The following is a 14,192-nucleotide window of genomic DNA, read 5'->3' as shown; positions in this document are numbered from 1 at the left end:
TAATCTCAGTTTTATTATTATTTACATTAATCTCTTCTATTTCTGAGTTTATATTAATTATATATACTTATTAAATAAGTAATTATTAAATAATATAATTATTATTAATATATCTTATAATTATTTCTAATTGATTATTTTTCTAGTATAATACTGAATTCCTTTTGAAAATGATTTTTCGATCTATTTCAATAAGTATCCTAATTGAAATAAATTAATTATTTTGAAAGTTTTTAATATATTAAATATCTCTTAATATAAGATTATCTATAATAGCTATTTTATATATAATATTAATAGTATATATATAATTTGTTATCTTGACTTTTCATAATATATCCTAATATATAATATTAGTAAAATTCTTAATAAAATTAGTAAAATAATAAGAAACTCTTAAATCAAGAATTTATATATTATTTTGGACTTTAGTATATATTGTAATATAAGGATAAAGGAAATTAGTATATTTGTTTATTATAATTATTTATATAAAATTATTATTATTAATCTTTTTATTTGAATATAAGGTTTTTTTAATCTTATTATATTTCTAATAAGTATTTTATTAGTATTCTTTTTTCTTATAGAATTTGTAAATATAAGATTTAGTTTTAATAACTTTATCAAAATTTAGCAAATTTGTATAGCCTTTTTTAGATATATATTTTCTTTTATTTTTATAATATTCTCTATATCCTTTTCCATCTTTTTTTTAAGCTCTTTTATTATCTCTTCCTCTTATATTTTCTTATACAATATTAGCTATTATTAATTGATTTATTGTTTCTTAAGAAATCCTTTTGATTTACTAAAAAGCATATAATATATCTTAAAGATTTATATTTATAAATATAATAAAATTGTATTATATCTACCAGACTTCTGTTTTTAATAATATACTTAAGAACTAAATATAAATATTTATATTAATAATAGATTGCTTTATTCTAAATATTTTATACTAATATTCAAGAAAATAATTAAAAAAGATTTAAATAATCTTTGTTTTTAGATTGAATTATTCATAAATGAATAATCTTTAAAGATTTTGGATATATTAAGGATTTATAGTATTATTGAATATTAATAGTTTTACTCAAGTATTTGAAAGATTATTTATTATAAATAAAGGTATTAATTGAGAATGATATATTGAGATTAAATAGAAATTAATAATATTAATAGTAATTCCTTTCTTATTCTTTTAATCTATAATTTCTAAGTAAAGGCCTACTGGTATTTCTTCTTTTTTTTTATATATTCTTAATATATTAGCTTTTAGTATTACAAATATAATATATCTATAAAAGTTTATTCAATTATTATCTTTGAAGATAATAAAAGATTTATATTTCAATTAAAATAATTCGATTTCAATTAATCTCATTATACTTGAATAATATAAATTTTTATATTAGATATTATTAAAAGGAATAGAAGTTACCAGTACTAACCACGTGCTGTAATTAGTAATATGATTACCTAAATAGGCTAGATTAGACAAACTATAGATAGGCATATTAATCCCCTTTAAGGGGAGCAAAAGGGGATTAAGATATCTATACACATAGTAATATAATCAATATAAAGATCTTTTCCATTTAATTTTATAATAAATTATAAGCCTGGTTAATATAGTCTTTAGATATAATTAATATGATTATTATTATAATTCAACTTATAGAATTAAAGAGTACACGGCACTACTCTACAATTAGTATATAATATTATAATTATTATTATTATTAATTCATAGAGTTGAAAAAGTATATGGTATTATTTATAAATAAAATGTATGTGGTATAATAAAAAGGCATGTGGTATTAATTATATTTATATTTATAATCTATATGGATTCATTTATATAAAAAAAGGGAAAAAAAAACCTTACAAATTTTCTGTATAAATATCAAGATAAACAAAATCAAAAAGCAAACGAAAAGTATTCTGAATTTTATTTAAAAAATCTATAATTGATAATTTTGATAAATGAAAATATAATTGAAAGAAAAGAATTGATTTTATATAATTAAGTTTATATTGTAAGAGTATATTAAGATTAAAGGAATTGAAATAAAAGTTGATGGTATTAAAGTTTTTCTAATTCTCAAAGAAAGTAAAATTATAAATATCAGGCTCAATCTAAATAAGAAGGCTAAATATTTGAAAGATAAAGTTAATATATTATTATATATATATAAATTACTTAATAATAATAATAAAATATTTATTAACAAATACAATACAGTATAAACATTATAGAACTATTTGAAATCAAAGTATTCAAGAATTAATAATATTATAGCCAATTTGTATTTAATAATAATCCAAATATTTATTTTCAAGTTTATTAGTTATTTAGAAATAACTATTATTAAAGTTTAGAATAAATTAAAAGAATATTAACACAAGCTTAATATTGCTAACCCCGTATTCAAAGATTTATATAAAAACAAAGCTTTGTTTTTAATTATAATTAAAAGTCTTTCAAATAAATACCAAATAATAATTAATATTATAAATATTCAAAGTATATTAATAATAAAAAACAAAATCAAATATCTTATAACTAAAGAGCTCAATATTTAGGAGATAGAATAAAATTATATTATTAGTAAGAAATATATAATTCTAAAATAACAAAAAGAATATAAAGGATTAAATCCATTTACAAAGCAAAATCAAAATAATAAAGCTAAAACCTATATTTACTACTTTTATAAGCAAGAAGAATACTTTCTATATAATTATAAAAACCTCATATTTATATAAACTTTAATTCACAATTATTATAAAACTAAATAACAAAAAGCAATACTCAAAAAAACAACCAAAATATTATTTACTAAAAAAAGAAATAATTATATCTATTTTACAAACAGCGAGAATCTTTCAGTTAATCTTAATTTATTAGAAAGTAAAAAAGAGTTTAATAATAAAGAATACTATATTTCTAAAGAATTTATTTGTAAAACTATTTTTTCTTGTTAATATATAAATACTAATACTTTTTTATATATATCTAACCAACTTTCCTTTTTTAGAGATATTAAGAAAATAAAAAGAAAAATAATAAAAGTTGATAAAGAAATTATATATTATAATCGAATAAATATTATTATAATAGAGTTAAAAAACGAAGATGTAATTTTATTCTCAAAGATATTATATATATTAGGATTAAAAGTCAATCTCCTTTTTGGTAAAAAAATTTGTAAAGCTAAACTTAAGGGTAGATTTAACTCAAATCGTATATACTTTCAAAAGAATAGAATAAATATTATTAAAACAAAAATGGATAAAGGAATTTATATAATCTTGGATATTATAAAAAAATATTACTCTTTAAAGTACAAAAATTATTAATAATATAAAATTAAATAAAATTATAATAGAAATCTTTTTAAATAGATTTAAGGATTTAAAAAACTATTTATTATGGTATAAACAATTTAATCATTTTAATCTAGAAAAGATATAAAACCTTTATAAAATCATTATATTAAGAAAGTTAATCAAAATTCTATTCAAAATCCTTATATACAAAGTTTATATATTCATTAAAATAAAAATTCTAATTCTAAAATAATTCAGTTTTTATAAAACGAAAAGATTAGAACTCATTCATTTCGATATTATTAATTTATTCTTAAAGTCTTTATAAGGAAATTACTATTTCCTATTAATTACAAATAGTTAAATAAAAATAAACTGGATTTTGATCCTAAAAATAAAAGATAAAGTTATATCAAAATTAAAGAAATAGAAAACTAAATTGAAACTAAATATAAATAATGAGATATTAACTGTTTGAATTAATAATATATCAAAACTAATTCAAACTATTAAAGAATAGAACTCTAGAATCTAATTAGAACTAATTATTATAGTATTATTTTATTAAAATAAAGTTATCAAAAGAAATATTGGTATTACTGAAATTGATATAAGAGTTATATTAAAAAAAATTAAATTGCTATTAGAATTCTAGAACAAAACTATTAAATATAATATATACTATAAAAATAGAATAAATACTAAATTGATTATTGATGATAATATTATTAATTCTATTAAAGCATTTATAAAATCAACTCTAGATATCAGTTATTACAGAATATGGGGAAGCAAGTACTATATATACATTAATCCAAAAACAATCCTAAAGGATTAATAATATAACAAATTACAAAATATAATTCGAATAGGCATTTTTATAGAATACTTATATATAATCAATAGATATATTAAAATATATTTACTAAAACTAGACTATATTATATGAGTAAACTAAATAATTATAAATGAATTCAAAAGGGGGGGAAATTTAGATTTAAGAATAAGAAATTTTGTATCAAAATCTTAAGATATAAAGAATATTATTCCTAATAGAAAACTAAAAGGCAAATCTTACAAAATATAAGAGATATAAGAATTCCTATCTGAATTATTATAAAATACTATTATCCCTAAATACTATGACGAACCTAAAGCTCTCTTCTTTACCATTAGGCTATAACCCTAAAAGGGATAATTTAAGAGTGTAAGCTCTTGAAGAAGAAAGTCTATATACTAGAATTATGTGATTTATTATATTATTCCTCCTTTAAAAATTGATTATTCTTAATTGATTAATACTAATTATTTATAAGAACAAATCAGATTTAGATGTAATTTAACTTTAATTTCTTAATATTTATTTTCAAAAGATTAAATTTTTTAAAAGCTATCCTTTTAATTTAATTTAAATAGATTTCAGATTTATATATAAAAATATACCTAAGCATAATTTTTTAAGAGTTTTAAATCTAAATCATATTATTTCTAGTTTTCAGAAATATATTTATATTAATATAATTCTTAAAGATTTCAGATTTATATTAGGAATATATCTAAATATAATCTATCCCAAAGGTTTTAGATTTATTTTAAGAAATATACTTTTAATATAACTTTTGTAATTAACTAAAAGAATAATTGTTAATTCTTAAATAATATAATAAACTATTGTAGGTCAAAGGCTAATAGTATATAATGGAAGCTGGCTCTGATTAACGACTAAAATGGATTATATAAGTAGTGTGATATGTGATATTAAAGAATCTGTATTAAATAATAATTTCTCTTATTTTATATTCAAAAGGAAAAAAACCTCTTTTTATACTTTTTCCTATTAATTTAGTTTTTCCGCTTTCATTAATCTCTTGTAAATCTCTTCCTAATTTATTTATTCTTTCGAAATAAAGCCTCTTTTTTGTTTTCTTTATTTTATAGCCGTTTTCGTATTTTATAGCCGTTTTCGAATTGATAATTGTTTTCGAATTAATGATTGCTTTTGTAAGCTTATAAGCAACAATCATATAATCTGATTATATAATAAGCTAATATTAGATTGAATACCTTTAAAAAGATATATATATTATATTATTTTTTAATTAAAACAATAATTTTTTTTAATATATATTATCTTTTTATATATATATAAATATATATATATTAATCTTATTAAAAACCTTCTTATTTTTAAAGGGAAAAAGAGTATTAATTTTTTATATATATTTTTATTTTAATAATAATAATTATTAAAATTTTGAATTATATCAATAAATCTTGATAATTTGATTCTTTCTAATAGTTTAATTAATTTATTAGCTAATTGATTTTCTATAGAAATTCATATTAAATCTAAATATCCTTTATTTATAAGATCTCTTATATAATAATATTTAGTATTAATATATTTACTCCTATTATGATATATAGAATTATTCGATATAGCTTTTGCTGATATATTATTCATATATAATAGGAATTTATTTTGATTAAATTAATTTAATTTCTATAATATATATCTTAAATATATAGCCTCTCTAGTAACTAAATTTATAGTAATTAGCTTGGATTCTACTGTATTTTGTATTACAATAGATTGTAATTTAGTTCTCTAACTAATTAGATTATTAGTATATATAAATATATAGCCACTAATAGATTTAGTAGAGTTTTTATTTTCTGTATAATCTGTATTGCAAAATCCTTTGATATATTTATTATTATTTTTTTATATATAGTTTTAAATGTTTTAGTTCTTTTTAAATATCGAAATATTCTTTTCATAGTTATTATATAATCTTTACTAGAATTAAACATATATCTTACTAATTTTAATACAGAATAAGCAATATCCTATCTAATTCCTAATATTAAATATAGTAATTTCTCTATTGCTTTTTAAATTCATTTTATTTTATTTAAATCAGCTTTATTGAAATTTATTTTTATATCATTTTTAGCAACCATAAGTATAGCTACAGAGATACAATCTTCTAGTTTTAAGTCTTTTAGATATTTATTTATATATTTTTCTTGATATAATTTAATATAATCTTTATTTAAATTGATTTGAATATCTAAATAGTTTTTTATTAGATCTAAATCCTTTAGATCTAAATGGTTTTTAAGATTTTTAATAAAATCTTTAATTAGAATCTTACTAAAATTTACAATAACAATATCATCAACGAATATATTCAATATTAATTCTGAATATTTATTTATAAATATATATTTGTTTGATTTTATATTAATAAAATTTAATTTATTTAATATACTTTTTAATATAATATACTAGATTTTAACAGATTGTTTTAATTTATATAAAGCTTTATTTAGTTTTAATATTATATTATTATTATAATATATTTTAGGGACTTTGATATATATATTTTTATTAATATTTCCCTGTATAAAAGCTAAAATCATATCTATTTTGTATATATATTACTTTTTATTTATTACTAATATAAATATCAATTTCCAGGTTATTTGTTTTGTTATATTAGCAAAAGTATTTAAATAATCTAATTCATATAATTATTCAAACTTTTTAACTATATATCTAACTTTAAATTCAATATTATTATTAAATAAATATTTAATTTTATAAATCTATTTTGTCTTTAGAATATTTAGCTTTTTTATATTATTATTATTTTTTTTAATAATAATATCCCAGGTTTTATTCTTTTCAAGAGTCTTTATTTTATATTCTATAGCTTTTTCTCAATATTCTTTTTGATCAGAATTTATAGCTTATAAATATATTTCAGGAATTATTAAATTTTTATTATAAAACCTTTTTATTATTACTTTTTCGTTAGTTTTTATATTGAAATATAATAATAATATATTCTTTTTATATTAATTGTTATCAATATTATTTAATTTAAATTTATAATTTTGATTCTTTGATTTAATATATAATATATAAGTAAGATTATATATATCTAATTGTGGTTTTATCTTTCGCATACATTTAGATTGTTTAATAGGGGTAGGCAAATTAGAATTAAATAGTATTTCAACTATTAATCTACTTTTATTTATATTAGAATCTTTAGAATCAATATTTTTATTTAAATTTTTATATATATTATTATATATATCTATCTTTTCTTCTTAATTATTAATATCAGAGTTTTCTTTTAATTTTTCTAATAAATCTTTTTTAATAAGATTATTTTTAATATTATTATTATAATATAGCATATCTTCTTTAATAATAAAATCATTAGAATTTATTATCTTATTTCTTTTTGAAATATAAAATAATAAATTCTTTAAAAATTCAAATTCTACTAAAATTCCTTTTTCTGATTTATAATCAAATTTATTATCTCTTTTTTCTTTATGTTTTAATATATATACAAAAAATCCTAGAATTCTAATATATTTTATATTAGATTCTTTATTATATAATAACTTAAAGGGTGAGCTTTTTATAGTTCTATTATAGTGTTTATTCTTAATATAAACTATTTCTTTTAGTATATTAAGTTATAAGAATATAGGTAGATTTTTATTTTTTATAAATACTAATATTCTTTTTATTAAATATCTATTTAATTTTTTGGTTATTTCATTTTGGGAATAATAGTGAGGACTAATATATTTTAATATAATTCCTTTAGATTTAGCGAATAAATTCCATTAATTGGAATTAAATTCTTTAGTATTATCTAATTTGATTACCTTTATTTTAGTATTAAATTGATTATATATCAAATAAAATATTTTTTTAATATATTAAAAGTATTTGATTTAAATTTTATAGAATACATCTATATACTTTGTATAGCTCAATCTATAAAAGTAATAAAATATTTTTCTCCTTTTAATTCTGATATTTTAAATAATTCACAAATATTAGTACTAATTTTATCAAATTTATTTAATTTCAAATTTGATAGGGATTTACTAATATTTTGAGTTATTTTATTATATATACAAACTTCATAATAACTTAAATCCATTTTAGAATCTTTTAAATTTAGTGTTTTTATAATATAATCTTTATTTAAATAATTTAAATATTTATGCTATAGGTTTAAATCTTTTAGATTTGTATTATTAGATTCTTTTTTAGATTCTGATTTTTTTTTAGATTTATTTATTTGATTTATTTTAGAATCTTTATTATTATTATAAATAGTATTCTTATTTTGATTTAATAAATCATAATTTATATTACATTCTAGGTAGAAAGCATTATTAATTCATTTAGTATTCACCTTTATATTTAAAAATTTATTCGAAAATTTATAAATATTATTGGAAGATAGTATTTCATTAGTCCAACTTTTTTTAGTAGCTTGTTTGATGCTAATTAGAATTGATTTTAATAATGAAATATACTTTATTATTCGAATAAATATTTTCTTATTATTTATAATAATAGGAATATCCTCTTGCCCTAATACTAATATAGATTCTCTATTAGCTATATTTGCGTGTTTTGGGATTTTATATTCTTTATAATTTATAAATCAATCTTTATTTGGATAGTAATACTCTATTACTTCTGAATCTATTATAATATTATTTTTAGATTTACTAGTATGATTGATTAGTATAAATATAGTTATAATATTATTTTCCCATTTAGGACTAAATACTAAATCATAGTTCATTTGAGAGGCCTGATTTATTTTATTATTAAAGCTTTCTTTATAATTTTTATCATTTTTATTATAATTTTTATTATTTTTCTTTTGTTTTTGATTAGAATTTTTATTATTTTTATTGTTTTTATAAATTCTATTGGATTTTTTAAGGTTATTTAACTCTTTAATAACTTTATAGAATTGTTTTTTGGAATTACTTTTATTATTAGAGTTTTTAAATCTTTTATAATTCTTATTATATAGTTCTAAATGTTTTTTGAAATACTTTTCTTCTAAATGCCCCTTTTTATTACAAAATATATAATTTGATATAATATTTAATAGTTTTATAATCCTATTAGACTTTATAGAGCCTTTTATTCTTAATTCTTCAAATATTAATTTGAATATAAGTTTATCTAAATCAATATTATTATTATTATTTAAATCTTTTAATAATTCTTCTGTTTTTTGTGATTTAAATGAATCAAATAAATCATTTAAATTATTAAATATAATCTATATTATATAAGATTTTTATAATTCGAATTTTAATTCTTTTAAATATATATATAATAATAATATATGATTTGTATATTTATTTATATTATTAAAATCATTATAATTTGATTTTATTAATTTATTAAAATATCGGCTTATTATATCGAATGAAGTTTTATTATAAATCTTATTTATAATATCCCAAAGCTTTATTGGATTTGTTTTTTCCTTAAATCTTTCTACTAAATCCATTAATATTATTGATTTTAATATCATTAAAGCTTTTTTGGATTTATTTTTGTATTCCTTTACTTTTTTATTATATTTGAAATGAATTTCTCTTGAAATAAATATATTATTTTCTTTAAAATATAGGAATTGATTTGGGCCTTTTTCTGAATCGTTTATATAGAGTATAAAACCATTAGTTTCTAAAAAGAGCTTAGATTTATTATACTATTCTATATAATTAGAACAACCATTCAATTTAGAATCTATAAACTTGATTCCTTAATTCATATTCATTTTTTATATATTTTTATTTGATATATATGAATATTTTATTATAGTGTGGTAAGTACTATATAATCAAAATCTTAATATAGCTTTTATAAAACTTTATTTCGGGAAGTAATTAGATTTTAGCTGTTACCTTTTAATATAAATCTATATAAATCCTTATATATAAATCTATTCAAGTTAGGGCATTTTCATATAAAATATAATGCTATACAATCCGCTATGGATAATATATACGTATATGTATAGCTTCTAGGGATCTAGTTTTATTCTTCAACTAGATTTAGTCTCAGGGATATAGATTAAAAATAAGCTAAAAAAGCTTAGTATATTAATAAATAATATATTTATATATATATTAATATAAAGAAATATATTCATAGATTTATTGATTTATATTTTTTAATATAAATATACGATTATAAGGAATTTGATATTTATTTAAACAATCTAATTCCCTATTAATTATATTATTTATAAAATCAATATTTTCGAATTCAAGATTAAAGAAATTAATATTCACATCTATTTTTGAATATATAATAGTGTTCTTTATATAAATAAAGGATTAAGCATTCTATTACATAAGATTTGATATAATAGTTTCTGTATTATAATTATATAATATAGAAATATTATATATTGAATCTTTGATGTCTAATTGATCTAATTCAACTTGAGTTTCGTTTCCTTATGCTTTTGGATAGTATTTAACTATTATTCGAAATTCTATTTTAATAATAAGATTATTATTATTATAGATTTCTTTCTTGCTTTCGTATTGAATCGCTTTGTATTCTTTATTATTTAATCTCTTTTTGAATCTTTTAACGATTCTTGTAGGTATATCCTGGCTTATAAGATTTATATAATATATAATTTATATTATAATATATGATATACTTTTGTATACAAGGATTTGATATGATCTTAATTGATTAGCCTCTTTTCTTGCTAATCTAAATATTAAATCGATATTTTGATTTTCGATTTGAATTAGATTCGAATTCGTATTTAGTCCTTTCTCTATAATAGCACTTTGAATATAGATCGGATTCTAGGCTTCTTCGAAAATAAGATTGAAATTCCTATTAATAACTTTTGAATCAATATTATAATATATAATTAAACTATAATTAGAATCTAATATACCTAGTGAATCCAATTAAGCTTGGCTTTCAATTCCTTAAGCTATTGAATGATATTTAATCCTTATTGAATATACAATAAAGTGATATAAATTGTTTATATATCTTTTTCTTCTTTTTTCGTATTGAATTATATTGTATTCCCTATTATTTAATATTCTTTTATATCCTTTTATTATCCAATCAAGAAAGTCTTCAATTAATTTCATATATATTATAGGATTGATAGTATATATATAATTCGCAAATATATATAAGGGTCAATAAGAATTTATATATAAATAATAACTAACTTTATATTTCTAATGAAATGTGATATTCAACTCTATTATATCTAGTAATATATAATAAAAGGATTACTATACACTCAGTAATATATAGTATTGATATTATATATATCTAATAACATATATTGAAAGGGCTTATTTGCACCTAGTGATATATATTGAAAAGGCTTATTTGCATCCAGTGATATATAATATTGATAATATATATATTTAATAACATATATACTCCTTTTTATATTACCTAGTAATACAATAAGGGTATTATATATATATATATAAATATATATATATATTCTTAAAACTTGAATAAGAATTTGAGATTAATATAAATTTGTATTAATATATAAAATCATTTGTATAACATATAAAATATTTTGATTGAATGAATTTCTTTGTATTCTTCACTTTTAAATGCAAAATCAATTGTCTTTCGGCTTTTTCACTCTTTTCTTGCTTTTTCGATATATATTTCGATATGTATTTCGATATGCATATACTTCTTTTTAATCGTATATATAAGTTACCAGGTTTATAACCTATCATAAATCAAAGGCTAATAGTATATAATAAAAGCTGGCTTTGGTTAACAACTAAAATGGATTATATAAGTAGTATAACACATGATATTAAAGAATCTGTATTGAATAATAATTTTTCTTATTTTATATTCAAAAGGAAAAAGATCTCTTTTTATGCTTTTTCCTATTAATTTAGCTTTTCCGCTTTTGTTAATCTCTTGTAGATCTCTTCCTAATCCGTCCATTCTTTCGAAATAAAGCCCCTTTTTTGTTTTCTTTATTTTATAGCCGTTTTCGTATTTTATAGCCGTTTTCGAATTAATGGTTGTTTTCGAATTAATGATTGCTTTTGTAAGCTTATAAGCGACGATTATATGATCTGATTATATAATAAGCTAATATTAGATTGAATGCCTTTAAAAAGATATATATATTATATTATTTTTTAATTAAAACAATATAAACCTAAAGCTTTCTTTTTTACTATTAGACTACAATCCTAAAAGGAATAATTTAAGAGTGTAAGCTTTTGAAGAAAAGAGTCTATATACTAGAATTATGTGATTCGTTACAAACACTCGAAAGTTATAATCTCTAATATATTCAAAGTCAATAGTATTCAGCAATTCAATAAAGATAGTAAAAGAAATATTATTAAAATTAATCTTCCTACAGAATCAATTCTATCTCTAGGAATAAAAGAAATAGAGATATTAGATATAGTATTTATAATTAATTAATCTTTAACCAAAACTCTAACTACACATATAAATATAGATTCTTCTAAAAGATACTCTTTTCGAAAATGTAAACAAGATAATAATGAATTAGATTAGTATATCCAAAAATTAATAAGAGTAATAATAGTAATATTCTCAATAAACCTAAATAAAAATATTATTAAATATACTATAATCTTTATATCCCTTATATTAAGAATTAATTCGAATATTAAAACGAAATTATTCAAAAACCTTTAATTGATTTTAGAAAATTCAATAAGTAAGAATACAGCCTTTCCTATAGAATAGATTCTAAATATCCCTATTTTTATTATATATAATTAGATAATCTCAAATTCTGAATATAAGAAAAAATGAAAGCAAACTATTAAAAAGGAAATCAGTTTATTAATTATAAATAATATTTAAAAAGAATATATTCTACTAAAAAATAAGAATCTTGTTTTAACTAAATAAATATTCATAATAAAAACAAAGAATAATAAGATTGAAAAATTCAAAATATAATTAATAATAAAAGATTTTAATTAAATTTTTAAAAAAGATTATAATGAAATATTCATTTTTACAATATAGCTCAATATACTTTACTTATTCTTAGTAATTACTACAAAAAAGAATTTGGAATATTAATACTTTAATATAAAGAATACTTTTACAGAATTCTATTTCAAAAAAGAGATATATCTTATACTACCTTAAAGAATCAATATATCAAATAAATATATTTTATATATACTACAAAGTTTATATAATCTTAAGTAAATTGAATAAGATTAAAATCAATTTTTAAAGTCCGAATTAATTAATTAAAACTTTACTCAAAATCTCACCAATTTATATTTATATATATATATTATTTAATAACTTAATTTATTAATTTATAATGTAACTTATAGTGAACCGGGTTATATAGGGAATTGGGTTAGGTATCTTTACACCAAAATTTGTATATAAAGGTATTTAGAGTAACTTTTTATATCTCTATGAATATTAAAGATAATTTTAATTTTTTTAATAATTAAGTTTAATATCTAATAAAAATGTAGTATTAAAGTTATAGAATATTTTTTAATAATATTGTTCTTAAATTAATACAATTTTAAAAATTCCTATAATAATTTTTATTAGATAAAATCAAAAATTTGAAAAAAACTTTAATATCTTTATTAAAAAAGATTATATCTTTATAAAATTTTGTTATATTAAATATTTATATTGAATATATCATATTTCAAAATATCGAAACTATATCTCTAATATTTATAGAGTTATAAAAAATCGCTCTAAGTACCTTTACATACAAATTTTGGTGTAAAGATACCTGACCCAGTTCTCTATATAACCCAGTTCATTATAAGTTACATTATTAATAATATAATTGTTTTTTTAATCTCAAAAAATCAATTTAATTAATTCTTTATAATACTCTCCTCACATTTCAATACTAAAAACCTAAAGAAGATTAATAAGATTCTAGGTATTAGAATTATAAGAGATTAAGTAAATAAATTATTCATATTAAATCAAA

The sequence above is a fragment of the Botrytis fragariae genome, assembly GCF_013461495.1.
Source record: "Botrytis fragariae strain BVB16 chromosome Unknown tig00000054, whole genome shotgun sequence".
In the NCBI taxonomy this organism is placed as follows: domain Eukaryota; kingdom Fungi; phylum Ascomycota; class Leotiomycetes; order Helotiales; family Sclerotiniaceae; genus Botrytis; species Botrytis fragariae.
The sequence above is the reverse complement of the archived record's forward strand: the minus strand, read 5'-3'. Positions refer to the sequence as shown.